The sequence below is a fragment of the Musca domestica genome, unplaced genomic scaffold, assembly GCF_030504385.1.
Source record: "Musca domestica strain aabys unplaced genomic scaffold, Musca_domestica.polishedcontigs.V.1.1 8, whole genome shotgun sequence".
NCBI classification, from domain to species: domain Eukaryota; kingdom Metazoa; phylum Arthropoda; class Insecta; order Diptera; family Muscidae; genus Musca; species Musca domestica.
In genome coordinates, this window is record NW_026712409.1 from 20,423,566 (window position 1) to 20,442,615 (window position 19,050).

At 36.3% G+C, this 19,050-nt stretch overlaps 1 protein-coding gene across 1 annotated transcript in view; it reads right to left on the minus strand.

Moving 5' to 3' along the window:
* Positions 1-13,186, minus strand: part of LOC101887341 (uncharacterized) — a 465,336-nt gene extending 452,150 nt beyond the window's left edge. Inside the window, exon 1 of the mRNA XM_059130821.1 lies at positions 12,523-13,186. The gene's annotated coding sequence lies outside the window, so the exon portion shown is untranslated. The remainder of the gene's footprint in view (positions 1-12,522) is intronic.
* Between the last annotated feature and the right edge of the window lie 5,864 nt (positions 13,187-19,050).

Sequence of the window (19,050 nt, forward strand, 5' to 3'; positions counted from 1 at the left end):
ATGAAAACTCTGTTAAAATCTTTAAAATACCTAATATCAGAAAGTGCCGATATATGGGGAGATATACGATATTGTCTATGTCTGGGGGTAAAGTACTCACAAAAAACTCCTCGTGTGGGTTATCAGACAATTCCGTTAAAAAATGTGGCTAAAATCATCAAAATACCGAATATCGGGGGGTACCGTTATATGGGGGATATACGATATCTTGGACCTATATAGATAATTCTCTTATGGGGGCTATTCGATATCGTGGACCTATATAGATAATTCTCTTTCAAGGGATAAAAAAATCACAAGGAATTCCTGGTGTGGATATTCAGACCATTCCATTACAAAATGTGGCTAAAATCATCAAAATACCGAATATTCGGGGGTACCGTTATATGGGGGCTATACGATATCGTGGACCGATAGAGCCCTAAATCGTCTTAGAATTTTACGCTCATTAAGAATAAATAACTTTGTTGGGTCTAAAAATTTAATTTCGATGAGTTACGAACGAAATGACGAACTTAATATACCCTCCATACTAAATATGTTGGAGGGTATAAAAAATTGACGTAAATAACGGAAATCCGTTATATGTGGACTGTACGAAGACGAGGACCTGCATAAGTAATTGGCTGTAGTACCCGTTACGAAATTTTAAATAATTCCGGTAAATAATGTCGCTCATATATTCAAAATACCGAATATTGGGAGGTTCCGTCATATGGAGGCTATACGAAAACGTGGAACGACATGGTCCGTTTATGAACTTAACCTGCCTACTACCAATGTACACACGGGTGCAAAATTCTAGCCTTTTGTCTCAGTTTGTTCGAAAGATAGTGTGATTGCAACAGACAGACGGACAGCAAGACGGTCATCCCTAAATTGACTTAGAATCCAGCAGTATTTCAAGGAATTACAACCGGAATGACAATGTTAAAATACCCGTGTAAAAAATGTTACATAAAAACGTTTTATCCTAAGAATTTTTGAAAATATTCTAAAATAGTACACGTTTTTGTAAGCAAAGGCTATAGGCGACCATTTGATACCCTACAACTCTAAAATAAAAATGTTCGAAGTCCCCTTATGTGCAAATCCATTTTTTAAAGATTTCGTTTTTGAAGTCATATCAAAAACAAGTAAAAAAGTATCGGTCGGCTTTGCCGACAGATGTATACCCTCAGCCCTCTTCACCCTCTATGGAGTGGGTTTTTAAAGAATGGGTCAATATCGTCAATTTCGTATCGGACCTACATAAATATGATATAAATATTATTATAGCAGATGGATATAGCAATTGTAAAGAATCACTGAGTTGTTTCGCAATTTATGACAGATAAAAATATTGAAAAATGTGTCTCTTTGTGGGTGAACACCTTCTTGTACGTTCGCAGATATATAGGATCATCTTCAAAACAGATCTGGTGTTAGCAAAAATAATTTGTATGTGTGAAATTTGAAAAGAGTTGAATCCTTATTTCGCTTTCTTTGAGCGTTATGTTTTTCAAAATTAGATTATTGCTTTCTGTGCAGAAAATATATATCTCAAATTTTCGACCATTTGTGGGGGAGGTACCATAAGATGTGGACCGATATACTTCATCTTAACACCAGAGCTTGGGTTAATATAAATATTGGGATGTGCGCCATTCGAAGACAATCGGACTCATACATCACATTTTATGAGAGTTATTCAAAATTTTGACCATTTGTGGGGGAGGTACTTGAAGGAGTGAACCGATATTGTCCATTTTTACACCTAACGTAGAACTGATGCAAATATTAGGATTTGCAAAGTGAGAGCAAAATCGGATTATCCTTTCTCTTTTTGTGCAAAAAATATATTTTTTGCAAATTTCGACCTTTTGTGGGGGAGGTACCAGAAGGAGTGGACCGATATATTCCATCTTAACATCAGATCTTGAGTTAATATAAATATTGGCATGTGTGAAATTTGAAGACAATCAGACTCTTACATCACATTTTATGAGAGTTGTGATTATTTAAAGTTTTGACCCTTTGTGGGGGAGGTACCAGAAGGAGTGGACCGATATTCTCCATTTTCGCACCAGACCTAGCAATGATACAAATATTTGGATTTGCAAAGTAGCAGAATAATCGAATTATTCTTTCTCTTTCTGTGCAAAAAAAAAAAATATTTTTTTTTTTTTTTTTTGAAAATTTCGACCTTTTGTGGGGGAGGTACCAGAAGGAGTGGACCGATATATTCCATCTTAACACCAGACCATGGGTTAATATAAATATTGGGATGTGTAAAATTTTAAGACAATCGGACACTTACATCACATTTTATGAGAGTTGTAATTATTCAAAATTTTTACCATTTGTGGGGGAGGTACTTGATGGAGTGGGCCGATATTTTCCATTTTCACACCCGACCTCACACTGACGCAAATATTAAGATTTGCAAAGTTGGAGCAAAATCGGACTATAATTTCTCTTTCTGTGCAAAAATTAAATTTTTTGAAAATTTCGAACTTTTGTGGGGGAGGTACCAGAAGGAGTGGACCGATATTGCCCATCTCCGAACTCGATCTAAGTTTGACAAAAATATTACGATGAACCAAGTTTGGACCAAATTGGATACTCCCTTCGAGAGTTATCGTGCGCACCAGCCAGCCAGACAGTCAGACAGACAGACAGACGGACGGACGGACGGACGGACATCGCTAGATCGACTCGAAATGTTCTGAAACGGATTTGGTCCAAAGAGACCTAGGGTCTAAAACCGTTATTTCGACTAGGCACGTTTTGGCCGTATCAAATGATATATACCCTCTGTAGCCATATGGCTGAGGGTATAATAATGTCCCTTTCCTTTACTCTCTTCTGATGCGAAATTCCGTGTCGATTAATTTTCAATTGTGGCATATAGAGCGACTACAAAATTAGAAAAAAAATGTCAAAAAGTGCAAGAACTTACACCGCAACAGAAAGAAAATAGACTTAAAAGAGCTAAAGAGCTGCTTCGATTGGCCGAAAGTGGTGAACTGGCGAATTTGATTTTCTCCGATGGGAGAACATTCCCTTGTCCAGCATTTTGTAAATAACAAAAGTATCCGGTCGTGTTTACTTGCCAAAAAGGTCAGTTGAAAATGTGCACCTTCGGTTGGCCACCAGAACTCAAGCGCCGGCCATGGTGATGGTGTGGGCCGCCATAACATCCGATGATCGTGTAGAACAAATCTCCGCTCATAATAATCGACCGTGGCATCAGAATAAATGCCGAATATTATAGCGAAAATATTCTGGAGGGTGTATTAAAGCCTTGGGCACGCAAACATTTTGGCCGCAGACCTTGGACATTCCAACAGGACTCGGCACGCGCCACCCAAGAATGGTTACAAAATGAGGTTTCTCGCTTCATTTCAGGCGCACAATGACCACCAAAATCTCCGGATACAAATCTGTTGGACTATTGTGTCTGGAGTATTTTGGAAAGCAATGTTGGCATTAAGAAATACCAGTGTCGATCACCTCAAGCAAGCCTTCACCGGGAATGGGCCAAAATACCACAGAGCAACATTCGGGCAGCGTGTGATGGTTTCATTGGCCGTTTGAAGGCCATAATTCGTGCCAAAGATGACCAATTCGAAAAAATCTGAACTTATTGTATAATTTGATGTTATTTCCGATCTTTTTTGCTTTAATTCAGCAAAATTAAAAAAAAAAATGTAAAAATTATGGGGCTTGACTTTGTTGCAGTTTTTTTATCTCATCCTGTATATGTATTGAATATTGTCACCATTTTTGGGGGAGGTATCTGCTGGGGTGGCCCGATACCTGTCATCTTCACACCAGATCTTGCGTGAGTAAAAATATTGGGGCGTCTAAAATTTAAAGAGAATCGGGTACTTATTTCGCCCTTAACGAGAGTTATTATTATTCAAAATGTTGACCTGTTGTGGGTTAGGTACCAGAATTAGTGGCCCGATGAGATTTTGCGTTGGTAGAAATAGTACTATGTGCCGAGTTTGAAAGAAATCTGATGCTTATTTCGCATTTTATGAGCTTCGTGGTTATTTAAAATGTCGGGCCGTTATGGGGGAGGTTCCAGATGTAGTGGTCCGTTATATTGGTTCTTTATACCAGATATTGTGTTAGTGGAAATATTAAGATATGCGAAATTTGAAGACCCTCGGAATCATATTTCCCATTTCATAACAATTATAATTGTTCCAATTCTTGACCCTTTGTGGGAGAGGTACCAGAAGCAGTGAACCGATATATTGGACCTTCACACCAAATCTTGTGTTAGAAAGGTATTCAGATTTGTAAAATTTGAAGATAATTGGATGGTTATTTCGTGTTTCATAAGAGATAAAATATTCAAAATTTTGAACCCTTGTGGGAAAGGTATCAGAAGGAGTGGTCCGACCTATCCAATCTATAGCATATAGCAGACCTTAAGTTGTTAGAAATATTTGTTAATGCTAAATTAAAAAAAAAAAAACTATTGGACTCTTATTTCACATTTCATAAGAGTTGATATTATTCAAAACTTTGACCCTTTGTGAGGGAGGTACTAGAAGCAGTCAGTCTATATTGTCAATTTGCGTACAGTACAGATGCAAATTTTATGATTTCCAAAGTTTGAAAAAAATCGGATTATCCGTTCTGCTTATGAGAAGTTAACTTATTTTTTTTTTTTTTTAATGTTTACCTTTTTGGGGGAAGGTACCAAGGAGTGGACCGCTGTTGTCCGTCTTTGAACTCGATTTAAGTTTGACAATAATATAACGATATACCAAGTTTGGATCAAATCGGATACTCCCTTCAAAAGTTATTGTGTGCAGCAGCCAGACAGACAGACAGAGTCGAACGGTCCGACTCAAAATGCCCTGAAACCAATTTGGTCCTGAAACAAACTAGAGACCTACGGTCTAAAATCCTAAAAAAAGTCCCTAGCCACATGGCTGAGGATATAATAAAATAAAGTTCCTTCTATAAAATTCAATGCTTACAAACATTTAAATTATTTCCCTCATTTATCCTCCAATCATTCGATATGCCTTTTTGTGGGAAGGTACCAAGGAGTGGACCGCTGTTGTCCATCTTCGAACTCGATTGACAATAATGTAACGATATTCCAAGTTTGGATCGAATCGGATACTCCTTTCAAGAGTTATCGTAAGCAGCAGCCAGACAGATAGACAGAGTCGAACGGTCCGACTCAAAATGCCCTGAAACCAATTTGGTCCTGAAACAAACTAGAGACCTACGGTCTAAAATCCTAAAAAAAAGTCCCTAGCCACATGGCTGAGGGTATAATAAAATGTAGTTCCTTCTATAAAATTCAATCCTTACAAACATTTAAATTATTTCCCTCATTTATCCTCCAATTATTCGATATGCCGTGGTAGGATATTCCAGGATCAACTTCAGCATCTATTGTTTGTTTTAACTTTTAATGATGATAGCACCATCTGACTTAAGGTCATGGATTCGATTCCCTGGGTTGAAACAAACACACATGTGCCTCCTTACCTGGTTACCATGTGTCTGCCTGCCTCAGCCCACCATCACGACGTATACGCAATTTTCATGCCACAAACATTGCGTATACGCGCTAAATGAAAAAAAAAATATTTTCGTAATGAATTGTAATATTTGTTGGCTGTGGATTGAATAAATTTCATCAAGTCATTTGCATTTGCGCCCACTCTGCTTCCATGTAGCCCCCCTTCAATCATTCCCCTTCTCACAGCTCAACTTCTAACCAAGTAAATTTTGGCAATTTTTATGTTATTTTATGCAGAAATATTTGCTGAATCAGAATGATGTTGCTTTTTTTATTGATGATTTCTTGTTGTTGTTGTTGTTTTTGTTGCTGTTGTAGTTAATATGAAAATATTTTGAAAGACGAATATGAATATTTTAAATGAAATCTCTCTCTCTCTCTCTCTCCCGTTCTTGACTCAATGATAAGGTAAACATTTCAACGAACGAACGAACATAAAAACCACAGGACCACATCGACAGGATAAAATAACAGTCATGAGAAGGGTGTGTGAATGTGTGTGTGTGTATTAAATCGTCTGCTATGAATTTGTTATGAAGTCATTAAATTAAATAAAACAGTCTAGGAATATCGCGACAGCGGGGTGAATTTTAAAAATAGATTTTGCTAAAAATTTAAATTCAAAGGAATATATTAATTTTAATTGTATTCTCATTGAGATGTGATTTTCAACGAATTAATAATTTAAGTTTGTAGCACATGGCATAAATCGTCAAATATCGTAAATTAGAGATTGTTTTGAAATGTGAAAGTTGAACGACATATTCAAAAAAAGTTAAGTAATATCAGCTGGTTTTGGCAACAAATATTTATCCTCAGTCCACTGCCATTTTGTATTTTAACATGAAGTATATTACGTAAAAAATGCAAGAGTTATATAATATTAAAAGCAAAACTTTTGCAACGAAGTTTTTTAAAACAATACTTTAAATAAAATTCATCAACTTGTTGTCGAGGAAGATCTTCAACAACATAGGACTTATGACTTTTTCCCAGAAACCTTAAAAAAGCTCTATTCTTTTTAGCCGGTTTTTTTTTTAAATTCTGCTGACCACGAAACATTAAAAATATTAAAAAAAATATATATATTGTCGGCCAGGTAATATTAAAAGAATCTAAAATATTTGTTCCCACTTTTTCTTTGAGTCCGTTTTATAACAAATAAGAAATTCTTAATGTATACCCGCAACCTATGACAGTTCATTAAAATATATTTTGACAGACACCAAGAATTTTCAAAATGTTTGCCGTTAATGGAGGAGATACCGAAGCTGTGGAACAATATTATCCATTTCTTCTACTAACTAATTCTGATAAAATATTACAACGTGCCCGATTTCACTCTGGAGTATTTTATGGAAAATAATACCAGATATAATAGACCAAATTTTTTTACTTTATCGAATACCAATTTGCAAAATTAGAAGACAGTCAGACACCTATTACCAATTTTTTGGAAATAATATTTAATTAGAGAGAGGGTATATATCATTTGATACGGCCAAAACGTGCCTCATCAAAAAACGGTTTTAGACCTTAGGTCTCTTTGGACCAAATCCGTTTCAGGACATTTGGAGTCGATCTATGGACAACTATAGAAGGAAGTATCAAATTTGGTTCAAAATTGGCACTTCGTAATATTATTATCAAACTTAGATCAATTTCGGAGATGGGCAATATCGGTCCATTCCTTGTGGTAGCTCACCCATGATAGGTCGAAAAAAAACAAGTAAAATAGTATCAGTCAGTTTTTGCCGACAGGTGTATATCCCCAACCTTAAGTTATAATTATTCAAACTGTTATATATTACCTTTACCACAGAACTTGTGTTAGTAAAACAGTTTGGATGTGTAAAATTTGTAGAGAATAGGATGCTTATTTCGAATGCTTGAAACCTATATGGCGGAGGTACCAGAAGAAATGGTCCGATCTCTACCATCTTTTTAACAGATCTTTTCTTGATGGAAATATTGAGATGTGTCAAGTCTGAATGGAATCGGATGTTAATTTCGCGTTTTATAAGCTTCATGTATACTCAAAATTTTGACATGTGTAGGGGAGGTACCAGAAAGAATGGACCGATATATCTCATTTTCGTACTAAACCATGAGTTAGTGGAAATAATGGGAAGTGTGTAGTATGAAAAGAACCAGATGTTTACTTCCGATTTACGGTGTGAAAGTGGACAATATCAGTCTACTCCATCAAGTACCTCCCTCAACAAGAGTCAAAGTTTTGAATAATTATAACTCTTAAAAAGTGTGATATCACATCACAATATTTTTATTAACCCAAGTTTTGGAGAAAAATGGAATAGATCGGACCAGTCCCTCTGATACCTCATCCACAAATGGTGAAAGTTTAGAATAACTAAAATGTTTATAAAATCGGAATTAAATATCCGGTTCTCTTCATACTTCAGACATTCCATTATTTCTACTAAAACAAAATCTGCTGTAAAGATGGAATATATTTGTCCACTCTTCCCCCACAAAGGGTCATAATATTGAATATCCATGAAAACGCGAAATTAACATCCGATTCCATTCGGGTTTGGCACATCTCAATATTTCCAACAACACAAGATGGTAGAAATTTAACCATTCCTTTTGGTACCTCCCCACAAAGGGTCATAATTTTGAATATCCCTGAAGCTCATAAAACGCGAAAATAAAAAATATTTTCACCAACACCAGATCTACTGTAAAGGTGGTAGAGATCGGATCATTTTTCTCGTACCTCCCCCCATAGGGTTCGACATTTTGAGAAACCAAACGCTCCAAGTAAGCCAAATAAGAGTTCAACTCTCTTCAAATTTCACATACAAACATTTTTGCTAACATAAGATCTGTAGTGAAGATGGTGTATACATATCTGCGAAATCCTTCTTGTATCCTATCCAAAAAGGGTCACAATTTTCAAAACTTTAAACTGTCATTATATGTCGAAACAAATCAGCGATACAAGTTGCTAAATCTTAATATTTCTCTCAACCACAAATCTGAGATGAATATGGAATTTCTGACTTCGCATAAAATTCAATATAAAACTCCGATTTTTCGTTAATTTTGTCCATACCAATGTATATACCCTACACCACAAGGTGGTCAGGGTATTATGTCTTTGTGCATTTGTTTGTAACAAACAGAAGGAAACGAGATAGACCCATAGTTCCTTTTGATGATCTGCATAGAATCACATTCTGAGTCGATTTATGTATGTCCGTCCGTCTGTCTGTCCATCCGTCTGTCCATGTATTCTTGTAAACAATGTACAGTTCGCATTAATAGTCCTATCCAGATGAAATTTTGCACAAATCATTTGTTTGGCCCAAGGACGAACCCTATTGAAATTGGAGATAATCGGTCAAAATTTAGATATAGGTCCCATATATATCTTCGTCCGAGTTGCCTTTTGTTGTGCACCAAACGTGTAATATCAGCCCGAATTGTATGGAATTTTGCATATACACCCAAATTATGCCTGAAAAAAAGTATGCCAAATTTGATCGAAATCGGTTCAGATATAGCTATAGCTCCCATATATATTGTTCATCCGATTTGTTATTTTTGTCCACCGCCGCCGTAATGTGCACTATGCAACAACAATATTTGGGGAAATATATCAAATACAGCTCAGAAATACATTTGCTAAATTTTATCGAGATCGGTTCAGATTTAGATATAGCTCCCATACATAACTTCGTCCGATTTACTTTTATTGTGCACCAAACGTCTAATATTTGTCCAAATGAGATGGAATTTGGCACTTACGACTGAAGCTAGTCTAGAATTTGGTGAAGATTGGTTCAGATATAGCTATAGCTTCCATATATATTATTCATCCGATTTGTTATATTTGTTACCCACAACCGTAATATGCACTCCGTAACAACGATATTCAGGGAAATATATCAAATACAGCTCAGAAATATCTTTGCCAAATTTTATCGAGATCGGTTCAGATTTGGATATAGCTCCCAAATATATATCTTTATCCGATTTCAAATTAATTGTGCACCAAATGGACAATACAATTCCGAATTTAAAAGATACAAATGCTTCGGCATATTTAGTCCTTTGAACTTTTAATTATAATTATCATCATAGCGTGTATGATTGAATGCGAAACATTGTATGTATAGGTCCACATTTTGGTATAGCCCCATTATAACGATACCTGCCGATATTCGATATTTTGATATCAATTAATATTTGCACTTTATAATAGGCCGATCTAGCCGGTGGCAGAACATTGAATATTTAGTTTCAAGTTTTCCTGTAGCGCACATATAACGATGCCTACCGTTATTCGGTATTCTGATAATTCTAGTAATTGTTTCAAATTTGGGATTTTAGAAGATTTGATAGATGACAATCCTTGAAGTATAAAATTGCCGATAGAGGTTTCCGTTTTGGTATGGCCCCATATAACGGCCTCACTCACTTTATGGTTTTTTCATAAGTTTAACTGTATTATGCAAATGGTCTTACTGGTACACCCTCGACTTCCGATACTTTTATATAAAAATGTTTCTTTTACTCTGAAATGGAGGTTATTAAAAGTTCGCCCCGGCCGAACTTAATGTTTTTTTTTACTTGTTATACCCTCCACCACAGTATGGAGGGGATATTAAGTTTGCCATCCCGTTTGTAATACCTCGAAATATATATTTTAGACCCCACAAGGCACATATATTCCTGATCAGCATAAAATTTTATATCGATTTAGCAATGTCCGTCCATCTGTCCGTCTGTGGAAATCACTGTAGCTTCTGAACGAAATGAAGTCGGTTGATAAAATTTTACTTAAATTTGTACTATGTCTGCAGGACTTTTGGTATTGAAAATGGGCCATGTAGGTTCACGTCTTCGTATAGCGCCCATATAATGGTACTTCCCGATATGTGGTATTTTGATGATTTTAGCGACATTATTTACCGGATTTGTTTCAAAATTGGTATACATATATCATAATAGATACTGCAGCATAAAACAGAAAATGAGTATAGCCCCCATATAACGGTACATATCGATATTCGGTATTTGGATGATTTTAGCGACATTATTTACCGGAATTGTTTCAAATTTCGCATTTGAAGTTCGTAATAGATACTATAGCCTATGACAGAAAATTCTCTGTGCAGCTATACGTCTTCGAATAGCCCCCATATAACGGTACACCCCTCCCACCCCCCCCCCCCCCGATATTCGGTATTTTGATGATTTTAGCGACATTATTTAACGGAATTGTTTCAAATTTCGCATTTGAAGTTCGTAATGGATACTACAGCCTATGACAGAAAATTGTCTAAGCGAGTTCACGTCTTCGTATAGCCCCCATATAGGGGATCACCCGATATCAATTCCCAAACCATTACAAAACCCAAAATAAGATGGTACCGCTACCAAAATATAGGTCGAAATAGGGGAATTTTTATACTAACAAAGAAGCACTATTTATAGGGTGGCGAATATTTTGAGGTTTTGCAAACGGAATGTTCTAATATTTTTATACCCTCCACCATAGTATGGAGGGTATATTAAGCTTGTCGCTGTGTTTGTAACAGCTCGAAATATACATTTTAGACCCCACTAAGTATATATATTCTTGATCAGCATAAAATTCTATGACGATTTAGCGATGTGCGTCCGACTGTCCGTTTCTGGAAATCACTCTAACTTCCGAACGAATTAAAGTAGATTGATACAATTTTACTCAAATGTATGTTATGTCTGCAGGACTTTTGTTATTGAAAATGGGCCATGAAGGTCCACGTTTTGGTATAGCCCCCATATAACGATACCCTTCCGATATTCGGTATTTTGATGATTTTAGCTACATCATTCACCGGAATTATTTTAAATTTGGTATTTTAAGTTCGTAATTGATACTACAGCCCAAAACAGAAAATTGTCTGTGACGGTCAACGTCTTCGTATAGCCCCCATGTAACGGTACCTCCCGATATTCCGTATTTTGATGATTTTAGCGACATTATTTATAGGAATTATTTCAAATTTGGTATTTTAAGTTCGTAATTGATACTACAGCCCAAAACAGAAATTTGTCTGTCGGGAGGTACCGTTACATGGGACCTATACGAAGGCGTGTCCCATGTAACGGTACCTCCCGATATTCGGTATTTTGATGATTTAAGCTACATTGTTACCGATTTTTTTTTTAAGTTTCGCATTTGACAAATGTTACCTATGTCGTCCATGTCGTCATATAGACCGTAATATAACAGCCATATTCGGCATTTTTAAGATTTTAACAGAATTATTAAGGGAATTTATTGTTTTTGAGAAATGTCAAATTCCTTTCAAATGGTGGAGAGTATTCAAAATTCGGCCCGGCCGAACTTACAGCTTTTTTACTTGTTCATGTAAATTTGGTCACATAAATTCAAATTTCGCTATAGAAGAATATATTCATCTTGTCCTCAATTTACTTATAATGTCCAGCACTCTTAAAACATGCATTGAAAGCAGAAACGTATACTTAACACGTATTGTATACGTGCATCACAAACAGCTTCAGTGACAGTAACATTCTCCCTCTTTCCCCTCTTGCAGTCTACGGCATTGAAATTTTCAGTTTAATTAAGCTTTAAATTCATATATTGAAATTAATTTTGTTTGAAACTCGTTCTATATCGAATCATGCCACAAATGGACAATTTAAGAATTTAAGAACTTTATAACAAATTTTTGGAATTTTCAAATATTTATTGAATTCCGTCTCTGGTTGGCTCATATATCAATTATTTTTTATTTCTTGTAAAAATCCATTTTTATATTTAATTCTTCCTTTTTTCACCTCTTCCAAACTAAAGCATAATCTTAAATATTTTAAAACTTTTCTATTAAAAAAATCTTTTCAATGGCTTTTTAGTTGTGTCACCATTGACGAATGTTTTCTTTTATAATTATTTTAGTTCATCTTGGGGATGACAACGTCGTTGTTGGCGGCACTCTTACCTTTTATCTTGATTTTGAAAGGAAATACCGCTGGGGAATCGTGGGCTAAAGTTTAATGCAGTGCCAAGAAGAGCAGACAATGCAATGAAAACTAAAACAGAAATTTGGTTTGAGTCGTTGACAAGAGATTTTTTTTTTTTTGTTATAGAATATATATTTTAATTAGACACATTTAAACGCTTTTAGATTGTAAGATTTTTTATTTTTAAATTAATTTTGACGTAGATTTTAGACACATATTTTTTTAATAAATTTTTATTAATTATTTTAATATATTTTCGATTTATTCTCCTTGTTTCAATAAAATTTCACAAATGAGTAAAATTATACTCGCACACTCTTTCAAATTTTCCAACATTTTCTGCTAAGCATCTTTATTTGCTTTCACATAATTTCTGTTGTTGTTTTTTTGCATTATTCCACATCAATTTTAATTTTGAGCTCGAGTTGAATTTTTGTTAGTTTTCTTTATTTATTTATTTTTTTTTTTTTTCAATTTTGTTGGTAATCCGTTATTGCGACCGTCAAAGTACCGTAACGCGTTACTTGTTTCGTCAGACTGATTAGAGTGTCCAAATCGAACTGATGGCATTACCGACCGACCTACCGACCAACATAGGAAAAACTCAGCCATCGACATCAAAACATACACACACACACATACACCCACAAATGCCGTACTCTCATCCAAACGGTTCGCCTAAATTAAGTAAAATCTGCGAATGACTACAAAACCAACGAAACGAAGACGACAAGACCAAAGAGCACAGAAAACACACAGCCACACACACTCACACTAACAGTCCTAGACAGAGAAAACAAAAGCATCATCACTGCCCAAATCTACCCCCACTCCACTGTCATGCAACAATTTCACCGCACCGCTTTGTAAAGGGAGTTGAATTAGCAAACAAACAACCTTTAACGAAACCCAATACACGAACAAAGAACATCCGAAGTATGTCTGTAGGCCATTGGGTAAAGTGGGGTTGATTGTGTCTGTCTGTGTGTGTGAAAGTGAAATTACTCTCGGAATTGGGTTGCCAGATTTGGGGATTCATGCATTAAATTCAATTCGGGGTTTAAAGGATTTTTAGGAAGAACATATAACTATCCTGAATAAGAAATATTTGCAAAGTTCATAAGAAAAAGATAAATACATTTCTGGACATTATATTAACAGAATATAAGCCTCTTAAATAATCTCTATACAAAATGCCTTCAATACCACATAGTGGTAAGACTATTATGTATTTGTGCATTCGTAACATGGAGAAGGAATCGAGGTAGACCTATAGTTAATTTTGAGTATCTTCCAAGAATAACTTTCTGACTCATTTTATGCATATCAGTCGGTTCGTCTATCCATTTTTTTTTTTTTTTGGGAACAAAATGCTGGTCGCATTCATTATCCGATTGAGATGAAATTTTCAAAAAATATTTGCCTGGCCCAAGCATGAACCCTATTGAAATTGGTGAGAATCAGTTTAAATTTAGAAATAGTTCCCATGTGCAGGTTGAGATGAAAAAACTGCGGCCAACTTCAGACTGCTGTCATTTCTAAGTCTCTCTTCCGACAGCTGTTAAAATTATTCCAGTGACAGACCATTTTATTATTTACAAGCGTACAAAAGCATTTTGGTGAGAATTTCCCAGAAAAAAAGTTATTCGCGTTGGAATCCAAGCGTGGTAGTGTGATTTCTTTATATTTGGCTGGAAAACCACAAGTGGCTATCGTCAGGGCACTCCAGCATTTAAATGTGAATAAATCTTTTGTGTCTCGTAGCATCGCTCGTTACCGTGATACTGGTAGCGTAGCCCCACGTCAAGGAAGTCGATAACAGCAGAAATGGTTCGAAAAGTAAAGAAGCGACTTGATCTCAACCCGCTTCGCAGTGGCCGAAAAATGGCTCGTGGGTTGAACATATAGCAATATTCCATTCGGCAAATATGAAAAAGTGTGCTCGGGGTAAAGCCATTGAAACTCCAAAAAGTGCAAGAACTTACACCGCAACAGAAAGAAAATAGACTCAAAAGAGCTAAAGAGTTGCTTCGCTTGACCGAAAGTGTTGAACTGCCGAATTTTGTTTTCTCCGATGAGAAAACATACGTTGTCCAGCAGTTTGTAAACAAACAAAATGATCGTGCTTACCTTTCAAAGAGGTCAGCTGAAAATGAGCGCCCTCGGTTGGTCACCAGAACTCAAGCGCCGGCCATGGTGATGGTGTGGGTCGCCATAACAGCCGTTGTCGCTCTCCGCTCGTATTAATCAAGCGTTGCTCGAAATATTCTGTAGGGTGTATTAAACCCTTGGGCACGAAAACATTTTGACCGCAGACCTTGGATATTTCAACAGGATTCAGCACCACGGCACTCAGCACGCCCCACCCAAGAATTGTTACAAAATGAGGTTCCTTGCTTCATTTTCAGCGCCCAATGGCCACCAAAATCTGCGGATACCAATCCGTTGAACTATTGTGTCTTAAGTATTTTTAAAAGCAAGTTTGGCACTGAAAAATACCAAAGTGTCGATCACCTCAGGCAAACTCTTCACCGGGAAAAGGACCAAAATACCGCAGAGCAACATTCGGGCAGCGTGTGACGGTTTCGTTGGCCGTTTGAAGGCCATATAGTTCGTGCCATTTGAGGCTATATCCGACATTTTTTTGCTCTCATTCAATTAAATTTAAATAAAATTTAAAAATTATATGTATACTTTGTTGGATCTGACATGAGTATACAAATGGAATGAAATAGTAGAATTTAACCTCCATAGTATGGTGGAGAGTATAACATGGGTAGACGGACGGACAGACAACTGTATAGTCGGACATGTTGAATGGTACTAGGAATATTTTGATCGGATCGCTGGAACCCGGGTGCTCCAACTAAATTCAATTTGATGTTAATCGGGTTGTATCAAGTGGCTCGATGATGCTTAGGTTGTTTCAGGTACTCTGGTGATACCTTGATATATGTGATGGGTTAGATGGAACTCGTGTTGCCTTGTTAAATAGTATTTCAACTTTCAAATCCGAGACCAAATCCGTTTCAAGACATTTAAAGTCGATCAAGCGATGTAAGTCCGTTCGTCCATCTAACTGGTGCTCACGATAACTTACGAAGGAAGTACCCCACTTGGTCCAACCTGCGTACATCATTATATTATTATCAAACTTAGATCGAGTTCGGAAATGAGTTTTATCGGTCCACTGCTTCTGGTACCTCCTCCCACAAAATTTTCAAAAAAAAAAAATATTTTACTGCATAGAAAGAAAAACGATAATCTGATTTTGTTTAAACTTTGCAAATCCTAATATGTACATCAGTCCTAGGTCAGGTGCGAAAATGGACAATATCGGTCGACTTCATCAAACACCTCCCCCACAAAGGGTCAACATTTCGAATAATTAAAACTCTTATAAAATGTGATGTAAGAGTCCGATTGTCTTCAAATTACACACATCACAATATTTATATTAAGCCAAGGTCTGATGTGAAGGAGGAATATAGCGGTTCACTCCTTCTGGTACCTCCCCTACAAAGGGTCAACATTTTCAATATCCATTAAGCTCATAAAACATGAAATTAACATCCGATTTCATTCCGACTTTTCACATCTCAATATTTCTATCAGCACTAGATCTGCTATAAAGATGGTAGAGATCGAACCATTCCCACAAAGGGTCAACGTTTTGAATAGCCAGAAACGTTTCTATATTCCCTCTATTTTGCAATTTTTATACCCTACACCACAAGGTGGTCAGGGTATTATGTCTTTGTGCATTTGATTGTAACAGGCAGAAGGAAACGAGATAGACCCATAGTTCCTTTTGATGATCTGCATAGAATCACATTATGAGTCGATTTATGCATGTCCGTCTGTCCGTCTGTCCATATATTTTTGTAAACAAAGTACAATTCGCATTTATTGCCCTATCCAGATGAAATTTTGCACACATCATTTGTTTGGCCCAAGGACGAACCCTTTGGAATTGGAGATAATCGGTCAAAACTTAGATATAGCTCCCATATATATTTTCGACCGATTTGCCTTTTATTGTGCATCAAACGGTTATATCAGTCCGAATAGTATAGAATTTTGAGCGTACGATCAGAGCCAGATTTGATGAAAATCGGTTCAGATGTAGCTATAGCTCCCATATATATTGTTCATCCGATTTGTAATTTTTGTCCTCCGCAGCCGTAATATGCACTCTGTAACAACAATATTTGGGGAAATGTATGAGCTGCAGCTCAGAAATACCTTTGCTAAATTTTATCGATATCGGTTCCGATTTGGATTTAGCTCCCATATATAACTTCATCCGATTTACTTTTTATTGTGCACCAAACGTCTAAAATTTGCCCAAAATGGATGAAATTTGGCACACACGACCGAATTGAGTCTAGAAGCTAGTATGTCAAAATTGGTGAAGATCGGTTCAGATATAGCTATAGCTCACATATATATTGTTCATCCGATTTATAATTTTTGTCCTCCGCAGCCGTTATATGCACTCCGTAACAACGATATTCACGGAAATATATCAAATACAGCTCAGAAATATCTTTGCCAAATTTTATCGAGATCGGTTCCGATTTGGATATAGCTCCCATATACATTTTTATCCGATTTCAAATTAATTGTGCACCAAACGGACAATACAATTCCGAATTTAAAAGATACAAAGGCTCCGGTATATTTAGTCCTTTGAACTTTAAATTATAATTATAATCATAGAGTGTATGATTGAATTCTCCCATTAAAACTTTTAATTGTTACGTGGAGCTCTACTAAATTAGCAAAGTGGTGTAGGGTATCATAAAGTCGGCCCCGCCCGACTTTAAGACTTTCTTTACTGGTTACATTTGAAGTTCTTCCAGTTTCAAATATTTCCAAAATTTGGTATTTAAAAAGTACTGAATCTGGCAGCTTTCCATACAGCAAGCAAATCCCTTCCGATTCAAAATTGTTACAATAAGTGGAGAGCAAAATATTGCTCTCTCGGAGAAAATAACATAGAATTTAAAATTAAGCGCCAAATTGTTAAGGTAGGTTAAGGTGGAATCATTATTTTATATTGCTTACAAAAGAGTTACATTTTACAACATCATATTATAAAAAAATAAAATATTAATATAATAAAAAATTCGCATGTTCTAAAATCAGAACATTATTTATTAAATATATATTTTCAAATAATAAAAAAAATTAATCGCAAAAAAAAACATAGAAAACATCGCACAATTTATTTTTCGCACATGCGCTTTCTTTGCTAGAGAAACTCTTATTTAATCCTTTATACTCTTACTTTTTTACGCTTTCTCTTAACTCATGTCCTTTGAGAGAAATTCACCTCCTTTTGGAGACGAATTCCTATACTTGCAACAAACACGCACACACACAGATACAAGCTAGAAAATACCCAGACTCGTTGGCCAAACATCAAACGGCAAATCGTGATAACAGCTGATAAAAAATGTTTGTCATTGAATTGCTTTCATAACAACAATCGAGCACGTGCTCGGTGTAAGATGTTGCTTTCGCACATAAACATGCGGTGTTTATTGGGGTGGAATGTGCTGCAGTGGGAAATGAAATCATATTTAAAATGTACGATGTTCGATGTTGGCAATAAAGGCTATTTAGCAGCTATTGCTATAAACAATTGTATTATAGATATTAAGTCTTTAGACAACATACCGCTTTGACCGAAATCTGTTATAGTTGTGCTTGCAGGGTGAGACAAAGAAAACCGTAACAGAGTCAAATGCCATAATTTTTACTTTTTTTAAATTTTCTTGAATGAAAGCAACAAATGTCGGAAGTAGCATCAAATTTTAGAATAAGTTTAGATTTTTCGAATTGGTCAACTTTGGCACGAATTATGGCCTTCAAACCATAACAGGCTGCCCGAATGTTGCTCTGCGGTGTTTTGACACATTTCTGGCGAGGCGCTAGCTTAAGGTAACACTTTCGTATTTTTTTTAGTGCCAACCTTGCTTCCCGAAATGCTCCAGTCACAATACTCCAACGGATTGATATCCGGAGATTTTAGTGGCCATTATGAGGCGAGGAACCTCATTTTGTAACCATTCTTGGGTGGCGCGTGCGATCGTGCTGAGTCCTGTTGGAATGTCCAAGGTTTGTGACCAAACTGTTTGCGTGCCCAAGGCTTTAATACACCCTCCAGAATATTTTCGCGCTAATATTCTGCATTTACTCTGATGCCACCCACGGTCGATTAATACGAGCGGAGAGCGACCAGCGGCTGTTATGGCGGCCCACACCGTCACCATGTCCGGCGCTTGAGTTCTGGTGGCCAACCGAAGGTGCACATTTTCAGCTGGCTTCTTTGGCAAGTAAACACGATCATTTTGTTTGTTTACGAACTGCTGGACAGCAAATGTTTTCCCATCGGAGAAATCCAAATTCGACAGTTCACCACTTTCGGTTGAGCGAAGCAAATCTTAAGGTCTTTTGAGTCAATTTTCTTTTTGTTGCGGTGTTTTTCATTTTTTCAA